Below are 9,339 nucleotides of genomic sequence, written 5' to 3'. Positions count from 1 at the left end.
CGAAAATGTAACCTAATCTTCTCATATATAAAGAAGATTAAGGCTAACCTCTCATATACTCTACTTTAGAATAAGATAGTTTAGGTATAGTTAATTAGTTTGTAGTGTAGCCTCCAGTAAACCCTTTTCAATAAAAGCTTTAGTATCATATTCAATTCGTTTTCTTTATATTATGTCTTTCTTTTATTTTTTTAGTATATAAAATCCAATGAAACAAGGCTAAACCCTCAAATAGAGGGGGTTAATTAAGCCATGTGAGGATGATTGTTAATTAGAATAGTCGTTGGTTGAAATAGCGTGTCGAGTTCATTGTTTTAGGAATTAGAGATAAATCTTAAAACGGTGAACTAGAAATTAGAAACCCCATCAATTCCGAGGCCCGAGTTCAAAGATAAGCCCTTTTGAAGTTTTGATGGCTTTTTGTCATTTTTCTTCCCGAATTGACTTTGATTTCCTTGCTTTAACTGGGCTTGAAAATGATTTTTTTTTCTTGATTCTTGGGCTTTAAACATAGAACTCTCTCAGCAATCATCTTGACTCGTTTTCCATGAAAAAATGGCATCTATAAGTACATAATCAGCTTCAAGACCGGTAATACACAAAAAATACGTAAACAATACTAACTCTTATTTATTATAAACATAATTAGCCTAAATGTAATACTATTAAGGGTTTAAAACTACAGTTTTAGGTGCTTATCACACCACCCCCAAACAACATTTTGCTTGTCCTCAAGTAAAGATGAGAAATAAAAATAGATAAGTGACAAAAAATGTGGTCTTAACTAATCTCGTTCTGCAGAGTGTGATTGCATTAACCATATGCAATAAGGCCTTAAACCACTAGGAATTCCCTAGTGGACGAGTTATAGCCTCGTGAGAGTTTTCTAGAGAAGATAGTCACAAACTTCATTTATACTACAACGACTAAGAAATAAAAGTAATTGTTCCCTAATTTATCTAAGATATCTATACATCTCACTAGCAGTTAAACAAGGATCATCATTCTAAAACTTAAAATAATACATGCATAATAATCAAATCATCTTAAGATAAACAACTATACCATGAACAATGCTTTGAAATGCAATAACAGGTCTTTTTCTGAAACTTTTGGGTAACGTGCCTAAGTAGTTTCTCACAAGGAATGTGTCAAGACACATAACACTCTGATTTTTCCACTCAAGTTTGCCAACTCCAGTATGCAGTGGGCACACTTCTCCATACAATCTCAATGACAATCTAAGGAAGCTGATGTTGATCAAATTCATCTACCACTTACTATCACACCAACCTATTCCTAATTGAGCTAGAAGTCTTTATTAGGTGATACGGGGCGTAGGTATTGGTTAAAGAAGGAAGGAAATGGATATTCAAAAAGACAAGTCTGTGAAAATAGGGTCTTCAAAACATGTAACTAGAGAAAACCTTTGTTCTGTCTTGCTTCTACACTTTGTTTCATACTTAGCCCTTTATTTTGGCTTTTGACTTCTTTTGATTTTTGATTTTTGATTTTTGGAGTTCTAACTATTATTTTTCTTTTCTTTTGGAACTTATTTTTCTTTTCTTTTGAAACAACTAACTAATTTTCGTTTACACAGGTTTTTCTCTTCTTTTTTCTTCACTCAGACTTATCCAGATAGGTAGGCTGATTTTATTTTTTATTTTGTTTTATTTTGTAAAGAATTTGTGGTTTGTGAAAAGGCTAATGAAAAGTCTCAGTGTGGCAACTAGCTAAAAATATACCTAGGTCAAAATTTCTGGCTATATCGATCAAAAGAGGGCCTAAATTCTCGCTTAGGATATGGTATGATGATCAAGCAAGTGGATGTGTGATTTCTCTACTTGAAGTTTACTTCTCCCTTGTGTCATCACTCTGATATGTCAGTCTTATGAGGCTTTTAGGCTAGATGCTCACATGATATGTATTAAGTACTCTAACCTAGGTATCAGAAAAATATTGCCAGGTACAATCATAGATGCTCATGCAAGATGTTCGTGAAAAGTTTTATTTTTTATTTTTTTAAATTAAGCTAGGGTTAGGCAGACCCCTACCTGTATTAATATAATATATCCTTACATTTATAGTACCACTCGCATCCTCGTTTACAATGTTCTGTACAACAAATCACGAGGATATGCAAGTGAACCATGGAAAATTCAACATCTTAGTGTAATTAAGCAACCAAACTAGTACTAACTAAGTTGAAACCCCATTAGGTAGAGCTCAAACTAGGTTCAAGCATAGGAAACCAAAAGTTAGTGAAAATCCCCTTAGCCAGGCTCACGTCTACGCTCTAGATATTAGCTAATAAACCGACCCAACTATTCAGGCCTGGGACAACAACCAGTATCCAAACAACCCGAGCCCTAATAGGGTTATATACTAAAAGTATTACTTTTGTATTAACTCTAATTCTTTATATTTTGAATGAGAATCATATGGGCAAATGTTATGCATATTATATATGTTATTACTTATATGCATGTGTCTAATACTTTATGTTGTAGATGATATAGTGTGAACACACAGAAGATCATATCATCAGTACCTTATAAAGTATAAGTAATCGTTCACAACCTAGATGGATTTGGACAAACCATTGGTATGGTTGTAGTATAATCTGGTATTAGTCTATCTTGACTATATGATTACACTAGTACACTTTGTGTGTATTGAATAGGACCAAGTGAGGTTGTTTCTCTTTATACTGACTATATAAGAGAACAAATGCCTCTGTTATTATGGATGCTTGTCCTCTTAATCCGGATATAATAACAGGCACTTACGTGCAAATGTACATTGCTTTAAATCATCAATGAGTGAGATTCATTTATGAATTAACAGACTCGATGGATTGGGTAATGACATTGTATGTAAGGTGTGTTGTTGATTATAAAAGGAATTCGTGACCCGTAGGAAGTCGGGTTGATAATGTCCCCTTGAGGAGCTCAAAAAGATTATCATGTAAATCCTGCAGGTGGATTTATTCCGACATGACAATGAGGTTGAGTGGTACTACTCAAGGACATAAGAAGTTGATTAATGTAGTTGTCAGTAACTTGACTTAATCAATAGACATTCGATATCTTAAACACGGGGAGATCAACGAGCATATAATATAGAACCTATAAATGCTGACACGTAATTTGGGATTAGGGCGGTAGTACAACAATGGCCTTTAGTGGAATGGCCTTTAGGGGAAAATAGGCCCAACCCTAATTCCTCCTCAAGCCCGCCAACCAATAGAATCCTTTTTTCTCGGGTTGAAAACGCTATTCAGAATTGAAAAGAGAGGCAAGGAAAAGATAGATCCAAAAATCGATCTAGCTTTGAAAGAAAGATAGCCCACACACCAATCTATTCTAAAGGAATACCCAAGATCCAAATTTCGATTTCATAAAGCTTGGATTCTCAAAGATTACATCTTAGCCAATTCTAAAAGGTATGTTTTCTATCCAAAACCGTGAACCCTTTTCCCGCGTGCCACCAAAAGAAACAACCAGTTCCTACCCCAATCCATTTAATGTCATTTAGCCCACCACCATCCTCTATCATAGGCCCAACTATGGTAGCCTCTTTCCCACCAAACAAACAAACAAACCAAATTTCATTTGCCCCACCTCCCCTATTATATAGGCCCCACCACCCACGAAACCAAATTTCAGCAGCCAAAGCTCTCGATCCTAATCCAAAACAAACCCGTCTAGAGAGGTTGTAAAGGACATCTCCTACCAACGGTCACCTCCAGAGTTCCAACCAGCCGCATCTTTGAGTAAAGTTCTGAGCTTTATCAAGCACATCTTCATAGCCTGCCGTCCCAATCTCACACACCCGATCCAAACCACAACACAGTGAAACCTCTAGAGTAACCATGAGTAGACCAAACTTCATAACCAGTCGGCCTTGTCTTGTTCGAATTTGGAGACAACCACTTCTTCTCGCCGCATGAGCATCGAACTACTAGAGTTACACCAAACAAACCGCCAAGAGAAGGAGCAGAGACTAAACAGAGGGTCAAAATCAATTCTAAGTGGCAAGGAATATAAGGGAAATCCAAGAGAGATCCTAAAACTCCTCTCACCAGACCCCCGAACTCATACTTACCAAACCACAGACCAGAGAATTGAAGATATTTCTCTGTAAAGCCAGTTGGATTTTCTGGGGTTTAGGTTTCAAATTTGAAACCCTAAGAGAGAGAGAGCGAGCCACCATGGGAGAAAGGGGCCATCATCTTCAAGATACTTGTATGTTCATGAGAGAAAAGATGTATTGACTATTACCTACTGATAACTCGTAAAAACTTAACTAGATTACTCTAATTTTATTCTTCCATTATCAATTATTTATTTCCTACTCTCACATATATATTCATGCAATATATAGAGTACGGAATCGTTCCACTCTTAATCTATCAAGACTAAATAGAATCCAATTAATCAAACACAAAGAAACAATGGTGAGAGTAATTTTATGTTGAGAGATTTCTATTCTACGGTTATAATATGGATTCAAATAGATTTAAATTAACTAAACTAATAGAAATAGGGTTTTGATGGAAGAGAAAGTATAGAGAAGAGTAATCAATCCACCTAATAATTAGTTTCATGCAACAATCAAATTATTTATTGAAAAGTCATGCGACGGTGGTGGTTCTTACTTCTTATCGACCAACTCTTGTAGGTGAACCTTATTTCGTTTAGTTACTTTCTCTTCAAATGTAATACTTTGGGCTATTTCGAGTGGCAGACCAATTTCATTCACTTCAACCTTATGGGATCTCAATACTCTAGAAAGTTCTTAAGCAAGTAGAAATTATAAAGAGTTCTAATAAATCTTAAATTAAAGGATGCTATATGCTAGCTATACTTTGGCAGGGGTTGGTGTTAATACAAACTATATGGTAGAATGCTTAGCCATCATGGAGAGTGTCAAGATTGCAGTACAAAGAATTATATTGTCTTCAGGAGATCTTAATTGGAGCCAGTGTCATTATCGTTGAGAATGTAGGAGATTGATGTAGTTTTAGGTACTTGTGACTTGTAAGGGAGATCTATTGTCTGTGTTTAATGTTTACTTTATAACCATAATCTACAATATCTACAAATTATTATATTGTTACTTGTCTCTGTGTATAATTTATATAGATATTGGATCATTTGTACTGTTGATGTAAAAAGTTTTGACTGGCGTATTTCTTCGAAGTCAAGACTTAATTAATCAAGATATAAGCTCCTCATGGTCTCCTTATTGTACCGAGTGCTGACTCTCACTTTGGAATCAATATTTGTTGTTATTCCTGCTATGTTCATAGTGGCATGCCAATGTTTTGTATACATGTCAACAATGAGTTGAGTAGTAGTAGATGGTAATAACATGAGTAGGAATAGTTGCTGAAGCATCTCCACTGCCCACAGAACAATCGGCTAGAAGACACTCTCTGGCAAATGTTTGCTGGAATACGTGGTGGTATATCAGAGATTCAATTTGATGAACCTCTTTCATTTCTATAGTGCAGTATTTGATTACTAGAGACCCGATTCTCAAGGCTTTGGCATCTCCACCTTGTTTTGAATTTGTTACTTATTGTGGTTTGAAAGAGGGTTTAAAATCAAAGCTGGAAAAGTTGTCTCACCTCCTCAAGTTGTTGATTGCTTTATCGCACTACCCCTTTGCTAATTTTGGATATGTGTAGGTGGCAAAAAGAGCAACAACTATGTCTTCTGAGTTCCCCTTTATGTATCATGGTAAGCCTCCATGGCTATATAAATGGGAAGCTTACACTAGCACTTATTTTAGATTTGATTGAATGGAAGTGGTACCTGATGCAGTGATATATTGGAGGCCTACGAGTTACAATCTCACTTCATTAGTGTATGCTGCCATCTTTATACTATCCATGTTTTATCATTTTCATTGAAATGTATATTGTAGTTTTAATGTCTAATTTTTCTTTTTTAACCACACATGCCTCTGATCTTTTTGTAGTGGACATTGGGTTTTGATTGCCATTAATTTATCGCGGATGACTTTTAATTGGTTGGATTCGATGCATAATCTGCCCTCTAATGATATGGATATCTATTTTAACAGGTTTGTCATGAGTGTGTATGTATATGAAATAATTAGATCATTACATACTTATCTTTTACTTGCTAATTAGGTTTTACATTGATCTTATTTTGAAGTGCGGTCATGAAAATAGAAAGACTTGAAGGGAAAGGAAGTAAAGGTCCAGTGAAGTGGGAGAATATTATGGTAATAAACAAATTAAATTCTTATACATACATACTATGTATTTGGAAAAATATATACTTATGAATATTTTCCATGTTTGTACTTAGGGCCCGTACCAACCTGGTAGTAAAGAGTGTGGGTATTACGTAATGAAGTTTATGAGAGAAATAATAGAAGCTTGTTCAGATAATTCTTTTGAAAATAAGGTATAATTCGTCATACACTAGTATTCTATATTTTTGTGTTACTCTTCCTTTTTAGTTATTATATACTTTTTGATTTTTGATCGTGGCGGATGACAAATCTATCTCTCAAAGCTACATACACACAAGAGGAACTTGATGTTGTTCGACTTGAAATTCTTAGATTCATCCAGCATAATGGAGTGTTTGAGCCAAGCGTCGAGTCTTAGCTAGGTTTTGACCCATTCCAGTTAAGGTGTGGTGCTTGGTCTCACCATTTTTTTTTATATTTTAGATAGAACAAATAGATTGCTTTTTGATTGATGCAACAAGTTAGGTCATTATTATTTTGATAGAACAAGTAAATTTGGATGTTTCTTTTATTATTGATGACTCAAAAAAAGTTCAAAACTCTTTTAGCAATTCAATGTCTTCTGTGTTGGATGTCTAAATTTATTTCTTTTGTTTGTGTTGCACTATGAATTGTTCATTTGAGCAATGTGTTTTTAAATCCAGTGTGGACATATATGGTGAAAATGGGCAGGTTGCAGGTTGAATGAATATGATTAAAATTAAATAATTAGGGGCTTTTATTTAAAAAAAAAAAAAAAAAAAAAAAAAAAAAAAAAATAAGACTATAAACCATCCAACCGTTTGTATCCAACCGTGGTATATATCGGTTTGTATCCAACCGTTATATAACCCACAACCGTCGAGAATATAGCAGACTTTTCGGGGCTATTAACCACGGTTTGTAAATTCTAATACCATCTGTTTTACTAAAACCGTGGTATATAAGAGATATTTTTCCCCACGGTTTTGTTAGAAGTATTTGTCACGGTGGTTGTTACCACGGTATGAAAACAGTGGCTAATTAAAGGCCTTTTACCACTGTAAATAACAGTGGTATATGGGCTTTTCTGTAGTAGTGATACTTTGGCAGATCAAAACTTGGTGCTCAACAACATGCTATATAGTATGTATCAGCCCAACAAATGGATGCTACATAATATGTACCATCCCAAACAGACGAAACAGTCCTTAATGACCTCCCCATATCGCTTTTCTATGATCCAAACGATCTAACTGGTCATTCAGATCATCTTCAAGCCCCAAAATGGGATGCTACCATAGCTAGTAAATTTGCGTTTAATACCCGTTTTATACATTTTTACGTATAATATAAATAATAAGGCAAACGTTTCAAACCTAGGGATTAATACACAAATTATATGATCCAGGCTTATAATTACCAAAAAATATGGTCCATATTTTTTAAATGGAAAAAAACCTACTATAAAAGGTATGAAGCAACTTCAAAATAAAAGGTTTTGAAAATCCACTTAGGTTAGAACCTTCCATACCTAAAGAATATCAAAGAACTAAAGTGTTAGCAAGTAAATATAAATGAAAATTTGAGTTATGCATGTGTAGTTAATGAGCAATTATGACAATTTCTTGCATTCCAAACTTGTAATGCGACAAAATATATCCGATTTTTTCCGTATTATACCTGTATAAAACACGAATTGTATGTTTGGCATTTTTGTCGAATTTTTAAACGTATTATTATGATTACATTTCAAATTTTTGGCGAATAATTTCATTATCGATTTTTAGCCGTCCGCGAATTTACTAGCTATGGATGATACATAGCATGTACCATCAATACTTTGGCAGATCAAAAAATTTGTGTTCAACAGGATGCTATATACTATGTATCATTCTAAAAAATGGATGTTACATATTATATACCATCCAAAACAGACGAAACGGGCCTTAACGACCTCCTCAGCAAATCACTTTTCTATGAGCCAAACGATCTGTCGGGGTCGTTCAGATCATCTTCAAGCCCCAAAACGGGATGCTACCATAACTAGTAAATTCGCGTTTAATACCCATTTTATACATTTTTAAGTATAATATGAATAATAAGGCGAACGTTTCAAACCTAGGGATTAATACACGAATTCTATGATCTAGGCTTATAATTACCAAAAAATATGGTCCGTATTTTTTAAATGGAAAAAAACGTACAATAAAAGGTATGAAGCAACTTCAAAATGGAAGGTTTTGAAAATCCACTTAAGTTATAACCTTCCATAACCTAAAGAATATCAAAGAACTAAAGTGTTAGCAAGTAAATATAAATAAAAAGTTTAGTTATGCATGTGTAGTTAATGAGCAATTCTAATAATTTCTTACATTCTAAACTTGTAATGCGACAAAATATATCCGATTTTTTCCGTATTATACCCGTATAAAACACGAATTGTATGTTTGGTGTTTTTTGTCGAATTTTTAAACGTATTATTATGATTACATTTCGAATTTTTGGCAAATAATTTCCTTATCGATTTTTAGACTTCCGCAAATTTACTAGCTATGGATGATGCATAGTATGTACCATCAATACTTTGGCAGATCCAAAATTTTGTGCTCAACAGGATGATATATAGTATGTATCATCCCAAAAAATGGATGTTACATATTATATACCATCCAAAACAGACGAAACGGGCCTTAATGACCTCCTCAGATCACATTTTTATGAGCCAAATGATGTGACGATGTCGTTCAAATCATCTTCAAGGCCCAAAAGGGGATGCTACATAGTATGTACCATTCATACTTTGGCAGATCAAAACTTGGTGCTCAACAACATGCTATATAGTATATATCACCCCAACAAATAGATGCTACATAATATGTACCATCCTAAACGGACGAAACGGTCCTTAACGATCTCCCCAGATTGCTTTTCTATGATCCAAACGATCTGACGGGGTCGTTCAGGTCATCTTCAAGCCCCAAAACGGGATGCTACCATAGCTAGTAAATTTGCGTTTAATACCCGTTTTATACATTTCTACGTATAATATAAATAATAAGGCGAACGTTTCAAACCTAGGGATTAATA

The sequence above is a fragment of the Coptis chinensis genome, chromosome 2, assembly GCF_015680905.1.
Source record: "Coptis chinensis isolate HL-2020 chromosome 2, ASM1568090v1, whole genome shotgun sequence".
Classification (NCBI taxonomy): Eukaryota; Viridiplantae; Streptophyta; class Magnoliopsida; order Ranunculales; family Ranunculaceae; genus Coptis; species Coptis chinensis.
Note: the sequence above shows the minus strand (reverse complement) of the source record.